General features: G+C 47.7%; 1 long non-coding RNA gene across 1 annotated transcript in view; it reads right to left on the bottom strand.

Moving 5' to 3' along the window:
- LOC136631535 (uncharacterized) overlaps positions 1 to 21,949 on the bottom strand; it is a 57,931-nt gene extending 35,982 nt beyond the window's left edge. Inside the window, exons 1-2 of the long non-coding RNA XR_010793048.1 lie at positions 21,785 to 21,949; positions 12,839 to 12,976 (exon numbers count right to left, since the gene is read on the bottom strand). This is a non-coding gene — a long non-coding RNA (uncharacterized lncRNA). The remainder of the gene's footprint in view (positions 1 to 12,838; positions 12,977 to 21,784) is intronic.
- Positions 21,950 to 22,462: the final 513 nt, after the last annotated feature.

Here is a 22,462-nt window from a genome sequence, read left to right as displayed (position 1 = left end):
GTGCGTTTCGTAAGTGAAGTCAGCCTCCAACCACAGGCCAATAAGCGGCACATTTAATTACAGCGTTCTGTTTCTGCACTACTGGTAATACAGCATGCTGAGGGGTAGGGGTAGGCCTAGAGGACGTGGACGCGGGCGAGGACGCGGAGGCCCAAGTCAGGGTGTGGGCACAGGCCGAGCTCCTGATCCAGGTGTATTGCAGCCGACTGCTGCGGGATTAGGAGAGAGGCACGTTTCTGGCGCCCCCACATTCATCTCACAATTAATGGGTCCACGCGGTAGACCTTTATTAGAAAATGAGCAGTGTGAGCAGGTCCTGTCGTGGATGGCAGAAAGTGCATCCAGCAATCTATCGACCACCCAGAATTCTGCACCATCCACTGCTGCAACTCTGAATCCTCTGGCTGCTGCTCCTCCTTCCTCCCAGTCTCCTCACTCCATTACAATGACACATTCTGAGGAGCAGGCAGACTCCCAGGAACTGTTCTCGGGCCCCTGCCAAGATTGGGCAGCAATGGTTCCTCTCCCACCGGAGGAGTTTGTCGTGACCGATGCCCAACCTTTGGAAAGTTCCCGGGGTCCAGGGGATGAGGCTGGGGACTTCCGGCAACTGTCTCAAGAGCTTTCAGTGGGTGAGGAGGACGATGACGATGAGACACAGTTGTCTATCACTCAGGTAGTAGTAATTGGAGTAAGTCCGAGGGAGGAGCGCACAGAGGATTCGGAGGAAGAGCAGCAGGACGATGAGGTGACTGACCCCACCTGGTTTGCTACGCCTACTGAGGACAGGTCTTCAGAGGGGGAGGCAAGTGCAGCAGCAGGGCAGGTTGGAAGAGGCAGTGCGGTGGCCAGGGGTAGAGGCAGGGCCAGACCGAATAATCCACCAACTGTTTCCCAAAGCGCCCCCTCGCGCCATGCCACCCTGCAGAGGCCGAGGTGCTCAAAGTCTGGCAGTTTTTCACTGAGAGTGCAGACGACCGACGAACAGTGGTGTGCAACCTTTGTCGCACCAAGATCAGCCGGGGAGCCACCACCACCAGCCTCACCACCACCAGCATGCGCAGACATATGATGGCCAAGCACCCCACAAGGTGGGACGAAGGCCGTTCACCGCCTCCGGTTTGCACCACTGCCTCTCCCCCTGTGCCCCAACCTGCCACTGAGATCCAACCCCCCCTCTCAGGACACAGGCACTACCGTCTCCTGGCCTGCACCCACACCCTCACCTCCGCTGTCCTCGACCCCATCCACCAATGTCTCTCAGCGCACCGTCCAGCCGTTGCTAGCGCAAGTACGCCGCCACGCACCCGCACGCTCAAATGTTAAACGTGCACATAGCCAAATTTATCAGCCTGGAGATGCTGCCGTATAGGGTTGTGGAAACTGAGGCTTTCAAAGGTATGATGGCGGCGGCGGCCCCGCGCTACTCAGTTCCCAGTTGCCACTACTTTTCCCGATGTGCCGTCCCAGCCCTGCACGACCACGTCTCCCGCAACATTGTACGCGCCCTCACCAACGCGGTTACTGCCAAGGTCCACTTAACAACGGACACGTGGACAAGCACAGGCGGGCAGGGCCACTATATCTCCCTGACGGCACATTGGGTGAATTTAGTGGAGGCTGGAACAGAGTCAGAGCCTGGGACCGCTCACGTCCTACCCACCCCCAGAATTGCGGGCCCCAGCTCGGTGGTGGTATCTGCGGCGGTGTATGCTTCCTCCACTAAACCACCCTCCTTCTCCTCCTACGCAACCTCTGTCTCGCAATCAAGATGTGTCAGCAGCAGCACGTCACCAGCAGTCGGTGTCGCGCGGCAAGGCAGCACAGCGGTGGTCAAGCGTCAGCAGGCCGTGCTGAAACTACTCAGCTTAGGAGAGAAGAGGCACACGGCCCACGAACTGCTGCAGGGTCTGACAGAGCAGACCGACCGCTGGCTTGCGCCGCTGAGCCTCCAAATGGGCATGGTCGTGTGTGACAACGGCCGTAACCTGGTGGCGGCTCTGCAGCTCGGCAGCCTCACGCACGTGCCATGCCTGGCCCACGTCTTTAGTTTGGTGGTTCAGCGCTTTCTGAAAAGCTACCCACGCTTGTCAGACCTGCTCGGAAAGGTGCGCCGACTCTGCGCACATTTCCGCAAGTCCCACACGGACGCTGCCACCCTGCAACATCGGTTTCATCTGCCAGTGCACCGACTGCTGTGCGACGTGCCCACACGGTGGAACTCTACGCTCCACATGTTGGCTAGGCTCTATGAGCAGCGTAGAGCTATAGTGGAATACCAACTCCAACATGGGCGGCGCAGTGGGAGTCAGCCTCCTCAATTCTTTACAGAAGAGTGGGCCTGGTTGGCAGACATCTGCCAGGTCCTTGGAAACTTTGAGGAGTCTACCCAGATGGTGAGCGGCGATGCTGCAATCATTAGCATCACCATTCCTCTGCTATGCCTCTTGAGAAGTTCCCTGCAAAGCATAAAGGCAGACGCTTTGCGCTCGGAAACAGAGGCGGGGGAAGACAGTATGTCGCTGGATAGTCAGAACACCCTCCTGTCTATATCTCAGCGCGTTGAGGAGGAGGAGGAGGAGCATGAGGAGGATGAGGAGGAGGGGGAAGAGACAGCTTGGCCCACTGCTGAGGGTACCCATGCTGCTTGCCTGTCATCCTTTCAGCGTGTATGGCCGGAGGAGGAGGAGGAGGATCCTGAAAGTGATCTTCCTAGTGAGGACAGCCATGTGTTGCGTACAGGTACCCTGGCACACATGGCTGACTTCATGTTAGGATGCCTTTCTCGTGACCCTCGCGTTACACGCATTCTGGCCACTACGGATTACTGGGTGTACACACTGCTCGACCCACGGTATAAGGAGAACCTTTCCACTCTCATACCCGAAGAGGAAAGGGGTTCGAGAGTGATGCTATACCACAGGACCCTGGCGGACAAACTGATGGTAAACTTCCCATCCGACAGCGCTAGTGGCCGAAGGCGCAGTTCCGAAGGCCAGGTAGCAGGGGAGGCGCGGAGATCAGGCAGCATGTACAGCACAGGCAGGGGAACACTCTCTAAGGCCTTTGACAGCTTTCTGGCTCCCCAGCAAGACTGTGTCACCGCTCCCCAGTCAAGGCTGAGTCGGCGGGAGCACTGTAAAAGGATGGTGAGGGAGTACGTAGCCGATCGCACAACCGTCCTCCGTGATGCCTTTGCCCCCTACAACTACTGGGTATCGAAGCTGGACACGTGGCCTGAACTCGCGCTGTATGCCCTGGAGGTGCTTTCTTGTGCTGCGGCTAGCGTCTTGTCAGAGAGGGTGTTTAGTGCGGCTGGGGGAATCATCACAGATAAGCGTAACCGCCTGTCAACCGACAGTGCTGACAGGCTTACACTCATTAAGATGAACAAAGCCTGGATTTCCCCAGACTTCTCTTCTCCACTAGCGGACAGCAGCGATACCTAAACAATACGTAGGCTGCACCCGCGGATGGAAGCATTGTTCTCTATCACCATCAAAAACGTGGACCTTTTAGCTTCATCAATCTGTGTATAATATTCATCCTCCTCCTCCTGCTCCTCCTCCTGAAACCTCACGTAATCACGCCGAATGGGCAATTTTTCTTAGGCCCACAAGGCTCAGTCATATAATTTTTGTAAACAATTTTTATACGTTTCAATGCTCATTAAAGCGTTGAAACTTTCACCTCAACCAATTTTTATTTTAACTGGGCTGCCTCCAGGCCTAGTTACATATTAAGCCACATTAACCAAAGCGATTAATGGGTTTCACCTGCCCTCTTGGTTGTGCATGGGCAATTTTTCTGACGTACATTAGTACTGTTGGTACACGTTACATCAGCTGTGCTGGGCACTGCAATGGGATATATTTATGTACCGCCGGTGGCTTCCTGGCACCCACCCATGCTGTCGGTCCACACGGAGTTGTAACTGCATGTGTCCACTTCTAAAGAACCCCAGTCTGACTGGGGCATGCAGTGTGGGCCGAAGCCCACCTGCATTAAACATGACATTACCTCAGCTGTGCTGGGCACTGCAATGGGATATATTTATGTACCGTCGGTGGGTTCCAGGGAGCCACCCATGCTGTCGGTCCACACGGAGTTGTAACTGCATGTGTCCACTTCTAAAGAACCCCAGTCTGACTGGGGCATGCAGTGTGGGCCGAAGTCCACCTGCATTAAACATGACATACCTCAGCTGTGCTGGACAATGCAATGGGATTTATTTATGTACCACCTGTGGCTTCCTGGGACCCTCCCATGCTGTCGGTCCACACGGACTTCACAATAGGGAGTTGTACCTGCCTGTGTCTACTTCTAAAGAACCCCAGTCTGACTGGGGCATGCAGTGTGGGCCGAAGCCCACCTGCATTAAACATGACATTACCTCAGCTGTGATGGGCAATGCAATGGGATATATTTATATACCGCCGGTGGCTTACTGGCACCCACCCATGCTGTCGGTCCACAGGGACTTCACAATAGGGAGTTGTACCTGCCTGTGTCTATGAATTAAAAACCCCGGTCAGGTTGGGGCATGCAGTGTGGGCCGAAGCCCACCTGCATTTAATCTGACGTTAGCTCTGCTGTCCAGGGCACTGCAATGGGATACATTTATGTACAGCCGGTGGGTTCCAGGGAGCCACCCATGCTGTGGGTGCACACGAAATTCCCATTGCGGAGTTGTACCTGCCTGTGACTATTTATAAAAAACCGCGGTCTGACTGGGGCATGCAGACACCTTGACAGAATGAATATTGTGTGGCACATAGGTTCCCTATTGCTATGCCCACGTGTGCAGCTCCTGATGGCGGTGGCACAGGATTATATTTCTCATTGCTTCTGTACAGCATTGTGGGCTATCGCCCCGCCCCTTTTAAAGAGGGTCGCTGCCTAGCCGTGCCAACCCTCTGCAGTGTGTGCCTGCGGTTCCTCCTCATGGCAGACGCACTTATAAATAGACATGAGGGTGGTGTGGCATGAGGGCAGCTGAAGGCTGCACAGGGACACTTTGGTGTGCGCTGTGGACACTGGGTCGTGCGGGGGGGGGGGGGGGGGTTGGGCAGCATGTAACCCAGGAGAAGTGGCAGCAGAGTGTCATGCAGGCAGTGATTGTGCTTTGTTGGAGGTAGTGTGGTGCTTAGCTAAGGTATGCATTGCTAATGAGGTCTTTTCAGAAGTAAAAATTGTTGGGGGGGGGGCACTCTTGCCGCTATTGTGGCTTAATAGTGGGACCTGGGAACTTGAGATGCAGCCCAACATGTAGCCCCTCGCCTGCCCTATCCGTTGCTGTGTCGTTCCCATCACTTTCTTGAATTGCCCAGATTTTCACAAATGGAAACCTTAGCGAGCATCGGTGATATACAAAAATGCTCGGGTCGCCCATTGACTTCAATGGGGTTCGTTACTCGAAACGAACCCTCGAGCATCGCGAAAATTTCGTCCCGAGTAACGAGCACCCGAGCATTTTGGTGCTCGCTCATCTCTAGTCGCCACGCATCAGTCTGTAGTAGCACTGGGGCAGCAGTAAACGCCCTTTTGAGATGACTTAAAGCCTCTAGGGCCTTTGGCGACCATCTTACCAAGTCAGCACCCTTCTTGGTAAGATCGGTCAGGGGTTGAGCAATAACAGAATAATTCTTAATGAATTTACGGTAAAAATTTGCAAAACCTAAAAACCGCTGGAGAGCTTTCAGGGTTATCTGGTCTGACCCATTGGGAGATTGCCGCCACTTTATTAGATTCCATTTGAATTTCCATGGGTGAAATCACATAACCAAGGAAAGACACTTGTTTAGTACCAAAAATGCATTTCTCCAACTTGACAAAAAGTTGGTACTCACGCAAACGGGCAAGAACTAGCCTCAGGTGCCGCACATGTGAATCCCAGTCTGGGGAGTACACCAGAATGTCATCGAGATATATGACCAAAAATACCCCCAGGAAGTCGTGGAAGACTGTGTTCATAAATCCCTGGAACACCGTGGGGGCATTACAAAGTCCGAAGGGCATGACTAGACATTTAAAATGTCCGAACAAGGTGTTGAATGCGGTCTCCCACTCATCTTCTTTTCCGATGCGAATTAAATTGTAAGCCACCCTTAAGTCCAATTTGGAAAACTAGTGGGCCCCTGCCAACTGATTCAATAAATCAGGAATCAGGGCCAAGGAACATTGGTTCTTTACTGTGATTTAATTCAAAGCCCGATAATCCACACAAGGCCTCAATGTCCCATCCTTCTTCTCTACAAAGAAGAAACTTGCCCCGGCAGGGAACCTGGACGGCCGGATATGTCATTTGGCCAGAGACTCTGAGATGTAGGACTGAAGGGCTTCGTGCGCACGCCCAGACAAATTGAAAATGGCTCCCTTAGGGATGGGACTGTCGGAGATCAAATCAATACCACAGTTCCATTTCCTATTTGGTGGCAAAGTCTCAGACAGTTTCTTGGAAAATACGTCATGAAAATCAGACAAATACTCAGGAATAAGTATGGTATCTGCTGAACACATGGATATAGTAGCTAAGTGACTATGACAGGACAACCCCCAATGTGTCAATTCCAGAGTGGACCAATCAAATGGGGGATTGTGCAGTGCCAACCAGGGCATACCAAGCACTACATCAACGGACATCCTTTCCATTACCAAGAACGACAGATTCTCAGAATGGAGAACACCCACAATGAACTGTAAAATGGGAGTCCTCCATTGTACAACACCTGCTGACAGAGGGGTAGCATCAATACTAGTGAAGCGAATGAGAATCTTTAACGTCAAGAATTCAGTCATCAGGGGTCTGACAAAACTTAAACTAATCAAATTGGCGGCAGCACCCGAATCAATAAAAGCTTGACCGGACCGGGTGAAATTCCGGAAGCCAATCTGACAAGGCACCAGCAACTTAGGGAGTACCTGTGATCCTAGGCGATCCTCCCAAAAATCGCTTAGGATCTGAACTTTTCCGCCGGTTCGGACTGATGTTGCAGACGCTTCTGAAGACCGGTCGCTACACGATGTCCTGCTTTCCCACAATAGAGGCAGAGATGATGAGTCATGTGGAACCTTCACCGTTCCTCCGGACTTAGCTGGTCCACTTTCATAGGCTCAGCACCAGAAGTTGGCATGGGAGAGGTGGGAGTGGGTCTGCTGGATTCCCTAGCCTTACGGGCCTGACGCTCCTCATTTCTAGAACTCAGCCTCCTGTCAGCTTTAACGGCCAATTCCATCGCATCATTGAGTGTCATGGGAGCTGGATGAGAAATCAGTAGATCCTTGACAGCGTCAGATAGACCCAACAAAAACACATCTTTAAGGGCACTATCGTTCCAAGAGGTTATAGAGAAGCATGGCAGCATCAAAGGTGTTTAAAAGGACAAATTATTTTTATTGCTCCATAGTCATACAAGGACAGGCAACGTTTTGACAGCAATGTCTTTATCAAGCCTAGTCTAAAGCCAGAAACGCTGGTCTTAAATACAAACATTAACCCTAATCTATCCAAGAAGGACCCAGATCCCCAAGCCTGTTGTAGGCAGTTGGTCACTGGGTAATTTGGCCTTTGTACAGCCATTTAATCCTCTTTTGAATGTTACTTTCATTGTTGTGTCAGGCAGGCCTGTGTCTGTTACTAGACAACCGAGGACAGGTACCTAGAGCAGCAGAAATTAAGAAGTGGCCATGACGGAGTAAAAAACGGTTTCACATTTTTGTATAACATCTGTCGCTGCCATTCAATTTCTGCAAAAACTGTTGTCAGCCAAGTGGTTTCTGCTACTTATAGTCAGGGTGCAGACTAAATAACAAAGGCCAAATGCACACGGGCAGAAATTCTGTAGTGGGATTTCCCGCAGAATTTACACCCGTGCCCACTGCCATAGGATTGCATTAGATACTGGCAGCTGAAGGCTACGCAGGGACACTTTGTGTGCGCTGCGGACGCAGGGTCGTGCGGGGGGGTTGTGCAGCATGTAACCCAGGAGAAAAGGCAGCAGTGTGTCCCGCAGGCAGTGATTGTGCTTGGTTGGAGGTAGTGTGGTGCTTAGCTAAGGTGTGCCTCACGCTGGCCTCATAGCCACACCACCCTCATGTCTATTTATAAGTGCGTCTGCCAGGAGGAGGAACCGGAGGCACACACTGCAGAGGGTTGGCAGGGCCAGGCAGCGACCCTCTTTAAAAGGGGGGAGGGGTGATAGCCCACAATGCTGTTGAGAATTGATAATAGATTGATGTTCGATCGGCCCACACTCCATGCCCTAGACATTCTGGGTTTTTATAAAAGTGCCAGGCAGGTACAACTCCGCTATGGCAAGTCTGTGTGCACCCGCAGCATGGGTGGCTAGCAGGAACACACAGACGGTGCATAAAGAAATCCCATGGCATAGCAGAGGAATGGTGACGCTAATGATTGCTGCATCGCCGCTCACCATCTGGGTAGACTCCTAAAAGTTTCCAAAGGACCTGGCAGATGTCTGCCATCCAGGCCCACTCCTCGGTAAAGAATTGGGGAGGCTGACTCCCACTACACCGCCCATGTTGGAGTTGCTATTCCACTATTGCTCTACACTGCTCATACAGCCTGGCCAACATGTGGAGCGTAGAATTCCACCATGTGGGCACGTCGCACAGCAGCCGGTGCTCTGGCAGATTAAACCGATGTTGCAGGGTCCGCAGGGTGGCAGGCAGCGTCCGTGGTGGACTTGCGGAAATGTGCGCAGACGCGGCGCTCCTTGCCGAGCAGGTCTGACAAGTGCGGGTAGTTTTTCAGAAACCGCTGAACCACCAGATTGAAGACATGGGCCGTGGCCCGTGTGTGAGGCTGCCGAGCTACAGAGCCGCCACCAGGTTACGGCCGTTGTCACTCACGACCATGCCCAGTTGGAGGCTCAGCGGCGAAAGCCAGAGGTCGGTCTGCTCAGTCAGACCCTGTAACAGCTCAGGGGCCATGTGCCTCTTGTCACCTAGGCTGAGTAGTTTCAGCACGGCCTGCTGACGCTGCCACACCGACTGCTGGCGACGTGCTGTTCACTTTTATTAATTGAGAGGTAGAGGTTGCGTAGGAGGAGGAGGAGGGGGAGGGTTTAGAGGAGGTGGCATAGACCGCTGCAGATACCAGAACTGAGGAAGGACCCGCAATTCTGGGTGTAGGTAGGACGTGTGCGGTCCCAGGCTCTGACTCGGTCTCAGCCTCCACCAAATTCGCCCAATGTGCCGTCAGGGAGATATAGTGGCCCTGCCCACCAGTGCTTGTCCACGTGTCCGTGGTTAAGTGGACCTTCCCAGTAACCGCGTTGGTGAGGGCACGATTGATGTAGCGGGAGACGTGCTGGTGTAGGGCTGGGACGGCACACCAGGAAAAATAGTGGCGACTGGGGACCGAGTAGCGTGGGACCGCCGCCGCCATCATGTTTTTGAAAGCTGTTTCCACAAGTCTGTACGGCAGCATCTCCAGGCTGATCAATTTGGCAATGTGCACGTTTAAAGCTTGAGCGTGCAGGTGCGTGGCGGCATATTTGCGCTTGTGCTCCAAGGCTTACGCTAGGGGGTGCTTTGGGAAACAGTTCGGGGAGTCTTCGCTCTGGCCCTGCCTCTACCCCTGGCCACCCCACTGCCTCTTCCAACCTGTCCTGCTGCTGCAGTTGCTGCCCCCTCTGAAGACCTGTCCTCAGTAGGCGTAGCAAACCAGGTGGGGTCAGTCACCTCATTGTCCAGCGGCTCTTCCTCTGAATCCTCTGTGCACTCCTCCCTCAGACTTACTGCCCTTACTACTACCTCAATGATAGACAACTGTGCCTCATCATCATCGACCTCCTCACCCACTGAAAGCTCTTGAGACAGTTGCCGGAAGTCCCCAGCATCATCACCCGGACCCCGGGGACTTTCCAAAGGTTGGGCATCGGTCACGACAAACTCCTCAGCTGAGAGAAGAACCATTTTTTCCCAATCAAGGCAGGGGCCCGAGAACAGTTCCTGGGAGTCTGTCTGCTCATCAGAATGTGCCATTTTCATGGAGTGAGGAGGCTGGGAGGAAGGAGGAGCAGCAGCCAGAAGATTCAGAGTTGCAGCAGTAGACGGCGTAGAAGACTGGGTGGTCGATACATTGCTGGATGCTTTTTCTGCCACCCACGACAGGACCTGCTCACACTGCTCAGTTTGTAATAAAGGTCTACGACGTGGACCCAAAAATTGTGATATGAAGCTGGGGACCCCAGAAACGTGCCTCTCTCCTAATCCCGCAGCAGCCAGCTGCGATTCTCCTGGACCAGGAACTCGGCCTGTGCCCACACCCTCACTTGGACCTCCGCGTCCTCGCCCTCGTCCACATCCTTTAGGCCTACCCCTACCCCTCAGCATGGTGGATTACAAATAGAGCAGACACAGAGCGGTCTGAATAATTATGCAATTATTGGCGTGCAGTTGGAGGCTAACAGCGGTTATGTAACGCACACTGCAGTCCCAAAAAAATTATACGCAAAGCTGCAAAAAGGCCTAGCTGGGTAATAGTGAGGCAACCCCAGCAGCAACACAGTATAATGCACACGGTTACAGGTAGCCCTAAGAAGGAGCGTTTTTTCTCATTTTTTTGAAAAAGCTAACAGCCTAGACAGCGCGTATATGTCTTTCCCTCTGTCGGGGCTGTCGCCGCACGCTGTGCGTGAATTTGCAGGCATACACACAGCGGTCTGAATAATTATGCAGTTATTGGCGTGCAGTTGGAGGCTCACAGCGGTTATGTAATGCACACTGCAGTCCCAAAAAAATAATACGCAAGGCTGCAAAAAGGCCTAGCTGGGTAATAGTGAGGCAACCCCAGCAGCGACACAGTATAATGCACACGGTCACAGGTAGCCCTAAGAAGGAGCGTTTTTGGGGTACTTGTTGACAGGATTCTACACTACCACTGTCCCTGCCTCACCAGTACTGCCTCTATACTCTGTATAATTGACTGCAGACTGAGAACGCAATAGTCTGCACAGCCCAAGATGAAAAAAAAAATTGTGCAAAACTGCTCCCAGCAGCCACAACAGTAATGCACATGGTCAGATGTGGCCCTAATAAGGACCGTTGGGGTTCTTGTAGACAGGATTGTACACTACCTTTGTCCCTGCCTCACCTGTACTGCCCCTATACTCTGTATAATTGACTGCAGACTGAGAACGCAATAGTCTGCACAGCCCAAGATGAAAAAAAAAAATTCTGCAAAACTGCTCCCAGCAGCCACAACAGTAATGCACACGGTCAGATGTGGCCCTAAGAAGGACCATTGGGGTTCTTGTAGACAGGACTGTACACTACCACTGTCCCTGCCTCACCAGTACTGCCCCTATACTCTGTATAATTGACTGCAGACTGAGAACCCAATAGTCTGCACAGCCCAAGATGCAAAAAAAAAAAAATTGTGCAAAACTGCTCCCAGCAGCCACAACAGTAATGCACACGGTCAGATGTGGCCGTAAAAAGAAGGACCGTTGGGGTTCTTGAAGACGCAAACAGTAGCCTAACACTCTCCCTATAGCAGCAACAGCACTCTCCCTAATCTCTGCCAGCCTGTGTCTGAGGCGAGCAGAGGGCGGGACCTCTGTAAGTACTCGGCGGTCACCTGATCTCGCCAGCCACTCACTGCAGGGGGGTGGGATAGGGCTGGACGTCACAGGAGGAAGTTGTAATGCCTTCCCTGCATGTTAATTGGCCAGAAAATGGCGCTAAACATGCAGGGAAGGAAATGGAATTGACTCGAGTAACACGTGGTGCTCGTCTAGAGTAATGAGCATCTCGAGTACCCTAATACTCGAGCGAGCATCAAGCTCGGACGAGTTCGTTCGCTCATCTCTACTGTCTTCCAATAGGTGGCACTGTGGAGGTATTATTCCATCTCCCTTATTTGCATATCACCCAGAGGAGCATGAATGACCTTCTAAGTCTCCTCACTCACCATCTAGGTGCTCTACTTAAGGAGAGAAGATTAGTGCAGTATAGATAAAACGACCTTAAAATACCCAGTGCTCCAGTGTATATGCCATATATTGATATAGGGTGAAGTAACTTACTTCACAGGGGTGCCTCTGAGTGCTCCCCTTGTCCCAGACAGCAGTTAGTATCATGTTAAATGGATCCAGGAATTTCCAGTCTCGATAGGGTTTCAAACGGTTTATTATATAAAATCCAATGCGAAGCGTTTCGGCTCACAATACATATCCTTTCTCAAGCATACAGAATGACATGTACATACAGAATATATAAGAGATAAATGAGTGACATGTATTTACCTGTCTGGGGGTTACAGCGGGAAACGGCGTTGTCTGATGACGCCTCTCCTCTATTGCGCATCACCTGACCGTGCGTGCTGCCTTTGGAATGCATTGTGCGTTCCATTGTAGCCGTGATGACGGGGAGTGGGAGTGCTGGGCAAAATGATATATTTAAAACAGCACAACCAGTATTTAACAAGGCACAACCTGGGCACAAGTGCACGATCCTACAGGGGACCCGGTGCCATGTACTGGCGTGAGTGGAATCCTGATTGGCTGGTATTTGCCCATGCGCAGTGGCAGCTTAGGAACGCCGAGGTGTGCGGCATGCCTAACCTGGTAGTAAGTCTTCTATACATATTGCTTTGCATGTTCTATCAATGTTTTACAGCTGTGCTGCGTGATCCTGGACCAATTATGACCTGGAGGGGTGGTGATTAATGTCTATGTGCGTGTTTATTGGGTAGTTGATAGGTGCTTTTTGTATATATGTGTGTGTTGTTCGCATTCACTGCATGCTTGAAAAAGATCCAGGACGGATCGAAACGTTGCAGTTTTTATGTCGTACTGAGAAATAAAGATACCTTTTATTATGAAGACAACCCTGGAGTGCTGATTAATCTCTTTATTTCCTGTGGGAGTACTGGGCGTCATTGTGAACCTCTGGGCATTGTCTGATGATGCCCTTCGTCTGTCGCGCATTACATGACCGCATGTGTGACCTATGGAACGGGACAAAATGTCACTTTTAATGACTACTGCAGTATCAGAATTCTTCAACCCCCTGAATAAAATCCCTCGTAATAGCACACATTTGCAACTCAAGTGATGCTCAAGTACATCTGGTGCAACTATTCATTGACTTCATTAGTTGTATCAGGTATGCTTGAGATAAAATACATCAAATACTTGGACTGGTTGTGACTTTTTGACTGTGACTACTGCAGTATCAGAATTCTTCAACCCCCTGAATAAAATCCCTCGTAATAGTACACATTTGCAACTCAAGTGATGCTCAAGTACATCTGGTGCAACTATTCATTGACTTCATTAGTTGTATCAGGTATGCTTGAGATAAAATACATCAAATACTTGGACTGGTTGTGACTTTTTGACTGTGACTACTGCAGTATCAGAATTCTTCAACCCCCTGAATAAAATCCCTCGTAATAGCACACATTTGCAACTCAAGTGATGCTCAAGTACATCTGGTGCAACTATTCATTGACTTCATTAGTTGTATCAGGTATGCTTGAGATAAAATACATCAAATACTTGGACTGGTTGTGACTTTTTGACTGTGACGTTTGATTGAATGTTAGAAGTATGGCTAAGTCAAAAGAATGCTCAAAAAGTTAGAGATCATTGCACAAACAAGAAGACAAATACAAAAAGTTAACAAAGGCATTGAATTTTCCTAGAGATATAGTTGGAAGCACAGTTTGCCTGTTCAAATGTAAAGGAACTCTGGCTACACTACCTGGATGTGGCAAAAAGAGCTCCCACCAGATTCCAGAGGTGGTCAAAAACCCTCGAGTGACTGCAAAAAACCCTGCAGCCAGATTTGGTAGCAACAGAAACTGAGGCTACTGTTTTCACAATAAGGAGCATACTAAACACAGACCTCTACTGAACAAAAGCACAAGGGACATATGCTCAAAATCATATAAATAAGCCACAGGAGTTTTGGGATACTGTTCTGTGGATTCATGAAAGTAAAGTGTCATTTTTCTTTAGGGTGAAAGAATGCTATCAGCGCTACCCACAGAGAATTCAGTCCTGATAAGCAGGAACATCAGATTTCAAGCTGGCTGCGATGAATGAATAGTGAATGAACAGTGCATGATGGGCACGCGTCTAGCCACTGCGATTATCACTTAAAAGATGGGTTTTGAGTGAATTTTGAGCGATAATAATCATTGTGTCTAAATGGGCCTTTACTCTCCAAAACCTTATCCTGTCTTTTATAATTAGCGTGATCTATTGCTTGAATATTTGCATTGCAAATATCAATGCTTAGAGTTGTTTGTCCAAAAAGGCCACAATCTGAATGGGACCAGATTAGACAAACAAAATTGATTCTTAAAACAATGGCAGCACTAAGCTCCAAATACACATAAGGCCCCAGTTCAGTCTTAATACAATAATGATAGATTTGCATGACTAATTAGTCAATAGAATCACAAGACTCTATAGACAATGGTGGTAAGATTGCAAGACAGTGTTGATACTATGTCCAGAAATAACATGATTTTAGCAAGTCTATAAGAACTTAGTTAAGGCCCATTTACATGGGATGCCCAACACTCGTTTCTGTACATGCTAGCTCTCGAGCTAGTATCGTTGGCTCACAGCGGGGCCGCTGCAGGAGATTTCACTCCTCGCTCTCCCCTGCCCCTCTCTATTGACTTAACATAGCGGCTGTTCAGTACTTAATGGCTGCTGTTTACATTGAACGCTCATCGTCCGTCGTTTATGCAGCCTAAAGGATGAAAGATGAGCTGAACGATGATTGTTCAGTGTAAGTAGCAGCCTTTCAATACTGAATGGCCGCTATGTTAAGTGAATGGAGAGGAGCGGGGGAGAACGAGGAGTGAAATCTCCAGCCACCCCGCTGTTAGCCAACGATACTCGTTCCTGTGCAGCAGCACGGGTGCGAGTATGTGCAGGGACGAGTGTCGGGCATCGTTTGCCTGACATTCGTCCTGTGTAAATGAGCCTTTATACAATCCTCATAATTAATACATTGAACATTCATTGCTATTCGAATACAAGATAGAGGGTTACAAATAGCCAATTACATTTTCACCACAGTATTGCACCTGTAAATATGCCCGTGTGAAGCCAGCCTAGGAGATACAGTCTGCAGAGAAAAAAACTGGTAATAATTGTCATATACAAGTCATATAATGACCAGAAATAGTGTTTATGTTATTCCTCAGTCTAACATTGACTTGCAGGAATGCTGCCTTCCAATAGGTGGTTCTGCAGAGGTATTGTTTCATCTCCCTTATTTGCATATTACCCAGAAGAGCATGAATGGTCATATAAATCTCCTCACTCACTTTTAGGAGAAAAGATAGTGTTCCTGACCCACATCACAGGCCTCTCACTAGCCAAGCCAGAAACCTACTACACGCTGATGAGGGGCAAACTCCCTGAAACAGCTGTATGTGTATGGATTCTGGTTTGGCTTTCAATTCCCAGTCATTGGTACAAGTCTTATATAAATAGTCTAACATTGACTTGCAGGAATGCTGCCTTCCAATGGGCGGCACGGCAGAGGTATTGTTCCATCTCCCTTATTTGTTATTCCTCATGTACATACATGGCTGCTTATTCTGCAAAGTTAGGTATGCTGTAAAGGAATTGTCCAGTTATGAGCTACTGATGGCCTATCCTCAGGATAGGCCACCAATAGCAGATCAGTGGAGGTCTGCTGCTCAGGACCTCCAATAATCATCCACTGGGCTGCTGCACTTCTGTCATGTTTAATGTCACATATTGGTGTCTTTCAGGTTGGTTCTGTAAATAGAAATGACAACCCTTGAATCCAGCATCGGGTGTTCGTGGACTTTGTCCCATGATTATTTATTCCATGCAAATGGCCATTATGCCTTTTTTAAATAAGGGAATCTAGATGTAGATTGATTTATTTTGATTCCAGACATTGTTCTATATCAGCACCTATATAGTCGTATATCATCTCTATTTTGTTTTCGCACAGTAATCTGTAACTCATGCGAATGAGCGACAAGTTAATCTGGAATTCCATAATAGTTCAGTGATGAATATCTAGGCTAATGGGTCATCTGTATTGTGAACTCATTTTTTTTTTCATTGGAGTATGTTTCAAATTTGAGCGTTGTGTTAAAAATGAAGTCAAGTTGAGGTGTTCCATGTACAGACATGCACATTGGAATACTTTGCACTCGTCTGCAGACATGTGCAGTACCAGTACTGGGAAGCAGGGAGTCGGCCCTCCATCATACGGCCTTCTGATCTTTACAGTATAAATTTATGGTTATTGTGTTGTATCATTCAATGCACTATATACACTTGTAGGCACTTGATTACTTATGTAACCACATGGCTATTATAACATGTTTCTAATGATGATAATTGATGACATCACATGTTTTGCACTATGTAGACATCTGATTTACTCTATCCTGTTGAGCTGAAACATTGCAGGTTACTTCCTGCCACAATAATCTTATGGTGATGATATGCTGATGTCAATGGTGCTATTGATGGATTGGCGAAGGCTGATCCTCTATGGACAGATGTTGCATTTACTAATTGTCAGATAAGTGTGCTGTTCTTTAAGTATCTCTTCTTGATAATATCACATGCTATTATTGAATACAGTGGTTGTCAACCGGATGATCTCCAGCTGTTAGAAACCTACAACTCCCAGCAAGCAAGGCATGGCTGTCATGGGATGCTGGGAGTTGAATTCTTGCAGCACCTGGGAAATCAAAAGTTGGAGACCTCTACTTTAGGCCTATTCCCACTCTGTGATGTACAAACCCAAAAAAGTCCAAAAAAGTTGGGACGCTGTGTACAATGTAAATAAATGTAAAGAATGCAATGATTTGGAAATCTCATATAATCATATATATTTTGTTCATAATAGAACATAGAACATATCAGAAGGTGAAAGGGAGACATTTTTCTATTTCACTTAAAAAATTAACTCATTTGGAAATTGATGGCAACAACACGTCTCACAAAAGTTGGGACAGGATTTGGGATAGGGCTGGAAAAGTAAATGAGAGCTGAGATCTTTCACCAATAGAAAACATTTGGCACATTGTGAAACAAAAAATCTGGCAAAGACGACCCAGGACTGTTGAGCAGATAGTAAACTTTTTGACGGTGAGGGTGATCAGGGAGTGGAACAGGTTACCACGGGAGGTGGTAAGTTCTCCTTCAATGGAAGTCTTCAAATAGAGACTGGACGGGCATCTATCTGGGATGATTTGGTGATCCTGCACTGAGTAGGGTGTTGGACCTGATGACCCTGGAGGTCCCTTCTAACTCTACTATTCTATGATTCCTACATCAGACAAGAATGGGACAACATTCCTCTTCCAAGACTCCACCAATTGGTCTCCTCACTTCTCAGACGTCTACAGACTGCTGTAAGAAGAATGGGGGATGCTACACAATGGCAGACTTTCTCTTGTCCCTGTGTTTGTGAGATGTGTTGCTGCCATTAATTTCTAAATGAGTTAACTGTTTAAAAATGAAATGGAAAAATATTTCACTTTCACCTTCTGATATGTGTTCTGTAGTAGCCCGAAACACCTATTTCTGGCCCCTCCATAATTGTCATACAAGTCATGTCTTTATGTGGATGCACTGTGCAAAGTATCAAAATCGGTCTGGTCACGTGATGTCTCCTTGCTATAAATGTGAGTGATCGAGATGTGTCAAGATCTTTCTTCATCTTCAACGGTTGTGAGTGGAGTAGGAGTGCTAGCCACATGGGGTGAAGTAATGGAGGAAGAGGAAAGGTATCCTTAGTCATTCCATTCCAGGAATCACCTCTGAGGAGAGAAAGGAGTAAGGAGTCCGCCGTACAGAGTCATCCTCAAGAGTTCTGAGTGAGTATCAGTGGAATGTTGTGTTTCTTCTCTGGAGTAATTCAGAATCCCGGAGAGTGTGTGTGTCCAGGAGCGGAGCACTGCAGATAACTGAGACTGTAGGCCCGGTTTCATCCTGTGTTCTCCTCCCTGACTGATCACCTAAAAAGCTGTCTTTCCTGCACATGCGAGTAAGCTATATTGTATCCTGATTTACAGTAAAGTTCATCGGTCACTGCCTATTCCCAGTGACTGGCTTATCAACTTCAAATCGTGTGTGTACTTTCTTTACTCAACTGCCGGATCCTCAATGGTGGCATCACGTGTGACAAGATCACCACACCTATTCAGGTAACCGCCACCCGGCGCTGCCTGGAAGAGGCCTAGCAGTGCCTTGGCCAGAGTTTCCATACATCCCTCCGGGGAGGAGTTTGGTAGTGCCACCATGACAGGTGACACCTCTACCACTGCCAGCTCTTTAATGTGTGCCTTGTGTTTTGGTCGCTGTGGGGCACTGCAAGTTCTATGTTCCATTATGAATACAATGTGGTTATATGAGATTTCCAAATCAGCGCATTCCTTTTCTTTACATTTATATTCATTTTAAATCCCAACTTTTTTAGAATTGGGGTAGCATATTTATGGTGCAGCCAGAAGGTCTTTAACATGAAGCACCATACATTTTACAGTACTTACACGACTGGAGATGCTGAACTCAAACCATCTGTATTGGCTGCACAGCTGCCGTGCAATTGTGCCCTTAGGGCTCTTACCCACTGGTGATAGACTTCCCAACGATGTGAGAGTGAGTGAAACTTGCATGATAATGAAACCAATGTTTTTTAATGGCTTCATTCTCATTTGCGATGTCTTCACTCAAGCCTCGCAGCACTAAGAAAAATCTGCAAAATTGCCCATTGAAATCAATAGGATAATCCTGCTAGCCCTGCCCCCTCACTTGGCTAGGGAGGGATCACTATGATAACCCTGCTAGCCCCACCCCCTTCTCAAGCCCCACCCATGTTCTCCGGGAAGCCCTGGGAAAGCCCCCTAGCTCCGTATGGGGCGATATGTCAGAGATCCCCTGTAGCTCTGAACCCTTCCTTCCTCTCTCTGGGGGATTCGTAGAGTGCTTTGCGATCTTCTCCTATTGCCTTTAATGGGGCCACTGCTGGTGCCGCCGGCCCAATTGATAACAATGGGCGATATTGCAGATTTTTCTTAGCGAGGCTAGAGTGAAGACATGGCAAATGAGAATGAAACCATTAAAAATCATTGGTTTAATAATCACACAATTTCACTCATTCTCGCACCGCAGAAAAGTCTATTGCCAGTGGGTAAGAGCCCTAAAACAGTCATCAAACATGGGGGAAATGCTATAGACTTTCTGCTTCAGGAATGTGGAGACATTTGTGTAGTATCATTATTCATCTTAAATGCAGTAGATGTTAATTTCTGAAAACTACAAATTTTTCTGTTATTTGTTTACTATTTTTAGGTCATGACTCATGAGTATTTTGTTTTGAGTATGTCATGAGAAAAGCATTCAGAATAACTTGATTAAGTAAAAGTATTCCAAAGTTATTCCCACATAGACCGACACAGACAAGATGTGAAAAATGGAGCGGAGTTCTGAAGTCCAAAATAGGCCGAGTCCTTATGGGGTTAAAGGCAAAATACTTTTTTCTAACTTCAGGTTATATAATTCCTGTGTGAGAACACTAGAGGGCGTCCACAACATATTAGTTTAGAGTGATATTTATCGAAAACACATCCAGGAATTTATTACACGCTTCTTTTGCTCTGACTTGTAAAGTTTAGCAGTTTTATCCTGACTTCTTCGCTGCGTCATGACTAAAGAACAACTACTTTACACATTTCCTTCATCTGGGTTTTGTAAAGGTATTTGCTCTCTCTTAACGATGTTTGTAATATAATGTACTTACACAATAAGATAGTTGGGAGATGCATTCACTTCTTAAAGCATATATTTCTTTTTGTGATGCAAACTAAACTAGATTCCTATGTTGCACTACTTTGGGTCAGGCTGGGGCGTTTGTGCATTCTATGGGTATATCAATGCACCCATAATATGCTCAGGAGAGACTCGCCTTATGATAGTTGAAAAATAGTGTAGATCCATACAGTGATGAAATAATAGCACCATACTATCACTGAATAATATAGCTAAACAGTGGTCATTAACCCCTTACAGGCTGTCAAAAGGCGTATCGGCAGTCGTTATCGGTGGTCTATGTATGAAGAGAGATCGCAGGGTGACCTCTCTTCATACAGCGCAGGCGTCAGCTGTTTATTACAGCTGACACCCGTGATCAGCGCTATTAACCCTTGAACTGAATTCTGACAGTATCATTTAAATACCCTGAACGATGTTCGGGGGTCCCGTATGCCTCCCCCGCAATGAGATCACAGGGAATTGTGCGAGTGTCATGGCAGCGGGCGCCTTCTGAAAAGCCCCAGGGCTGCCTTAGCAGGAAAAAAATGCAATAAAAAGCGATCAAAAAGTCTCATGTATTCCGAAATCGTATCAATGTAAACTACAGGATGTCTCGCAAAAAAAAAAAAGAGCCCTTGCACAACTACGTCAACAGAGAAATAAAAAAGTTATTGTGCGCAGAAGATGGCGGCAGAAAATTATTTTAAAAAAATTAAATGTCTTTGAATAAAATAAAAGTAGTACAGCAAAGAAAAAAAACAAAAAAAAAACTATACAAGTTTGGTATCGTAGTAATCGTATTGACCCATAGAATAAAGTTATCAGGTCATTTTTGTGGCAATTTTTGCAGCGTAGAAACAGAATGCACTGAAAGATGTCAGAATGTTGTTTTTTTTTTTTTTACTCCACTTAGAATTTTTTTTAAGTTTTTCAGTACATTATATGATACATTAAATTGCACCATTGAAAAACACAACTTGTCCAGCAAAAAACAGGCATTTATACAGCGACGTTGAGGAAAAAATGAAAATGGTAAAAAAAAGGTCCGCGTCCTTAAAGGGGTGGTCTCGCGAAAGCAAGTGGGTCTATACACTTCTGTATGGCCATATTAATGCACTTTGTAATATACATCGTGCATTAAATATGAGCCATACAGAAGTTATTCACTTACCTGCTCCGTTGCTAGCGTCCCCGTTGCCATGGTTCCGTCTAACTTCGGTGTCTTCTTGCTTTTTTAGACGCGCTTGCGCAGATGCATCTTCTCCCTTCGGCTGGTCTTGGAAGCATCGGCGTTTTGGCTCCGCCCCCTTTTCGCGTCATCGCGTAGCTCCGCCCCCGTCATGTGCCGATTCCAGCCAATCAGGAGGCTGGAACCGGCACACGTCATGGGGCGGAGCTACGCGATGATGCGTACAAGGGGGCGGAGCCAAAATGCCGATGCTGCCGAGCGGAGCCGAAGGGAGAAGAAGGGAGAAGACGGATCTGCGCAAGCGCGTCTAAAAAGGCAAGAAGACACCGAAATTAGACGGAACCATGGCGACGGGGACGCTAGCAACGGAGCAGGTAAGTGAATAACTTCTGTATGGCTCATATTTAATGCACGATGTATATTACAAAGTGCATTAATATGGCCATACAGAAGTGTATAGACCCACTTGCTTTCGCGAGACCACCCCTTTAAGGGGTTAAGTGACCGCATAATATAGTGGTTCTTCAAAAAACAATATTAGTTAGTTCCGTAATGACCGTTGTAAGTGGAACACATTGTAAATTGGGAACACAATTGGAAAACTGGGAATATGTTTCAAAGCCACCAACATTTTAATGCAAAATAAAGGTTAAAAAAAATAAGCACAAAACGAATACAGATAAAGCAAGTCCTTACACCCAACAGTCAGGAAGAGCTGCTGAAAGCTGTAGTACTTCAGTGTCCTGTACAGTTTATACAGTGTAGCAGGAAAAATAGGATGAAGCTGCCTCACCTGATAATAAGCACCTCATCCTGGCACAGGTAGAAAACCTTACACAACATATGTCATTCTGCCCACTCACTTCGGCGCCACCATCCCACTTTCCTCCACCTTCCCTTGCTCATGTGCCACCATGGCTGGCGTCCCAGACATCCCTCCTGCTTGGCGCCTCCGGGCTTAGCTTTTTTCCTGAAGCTCTTCAGAGTCCTACTGCCTGCCATACGTGTACATTCTTACTCTCAGCTCCTAATGGGCATTTGTTCCTCAACCAATGTCTAGCTGGCACTGTTTTCTTAAGGACTCTTCCCTCACCTTCCCATTCCTGAGTAATAATATCCATTAGAGTTCCTGTACCATGAACAGTTGTTCTGCCATTCTGTGTGATCTGATAATGACCCGACTAGTTTCTGACCAGTCTACCAATCCTCTGCCTGCTATGAACTTCTATATGTCCACCATTGTGAAAAAACTCTGCTGTCCTGACCTCAGCCATTTGTCTACATCCTCTGTCTGCTGTTTGATACCATGTCTTGGTGTTATCTGTTCTCAGCTCTCATTAGTTGTTGCTAACAGAGACTACTTCTGGGATTGAGACTTGTGGATTCCTTTCTGTGAAGTCTAGATTTCTAAACCGGTGTTAAAGGGTAAATACTGAAGAATCCCTTAGACTTTACTCTTGGGTTTATCCTT

Source organism: Eleutherodactylus coqui, chromosome 6, assembly GCF_035609145.1.
Source record: "Eleutherodactylus coqui strain aEleCoq1 chromosome 6, aEleCoq1.hap1, whole genome shotgun sequence".
Classification (NCBI taxonomy): Eukaryota; Metazoa; Chordata; class Amphibia; order Anura; family Eleutherodactylidae; genus Eleutherodactylus; species Eleutherodactylus coqui.
Note: the sequence above shows the minus strand (reverse complement) of the source record. Positions and strands in the feature narration are given on the sequence as shown.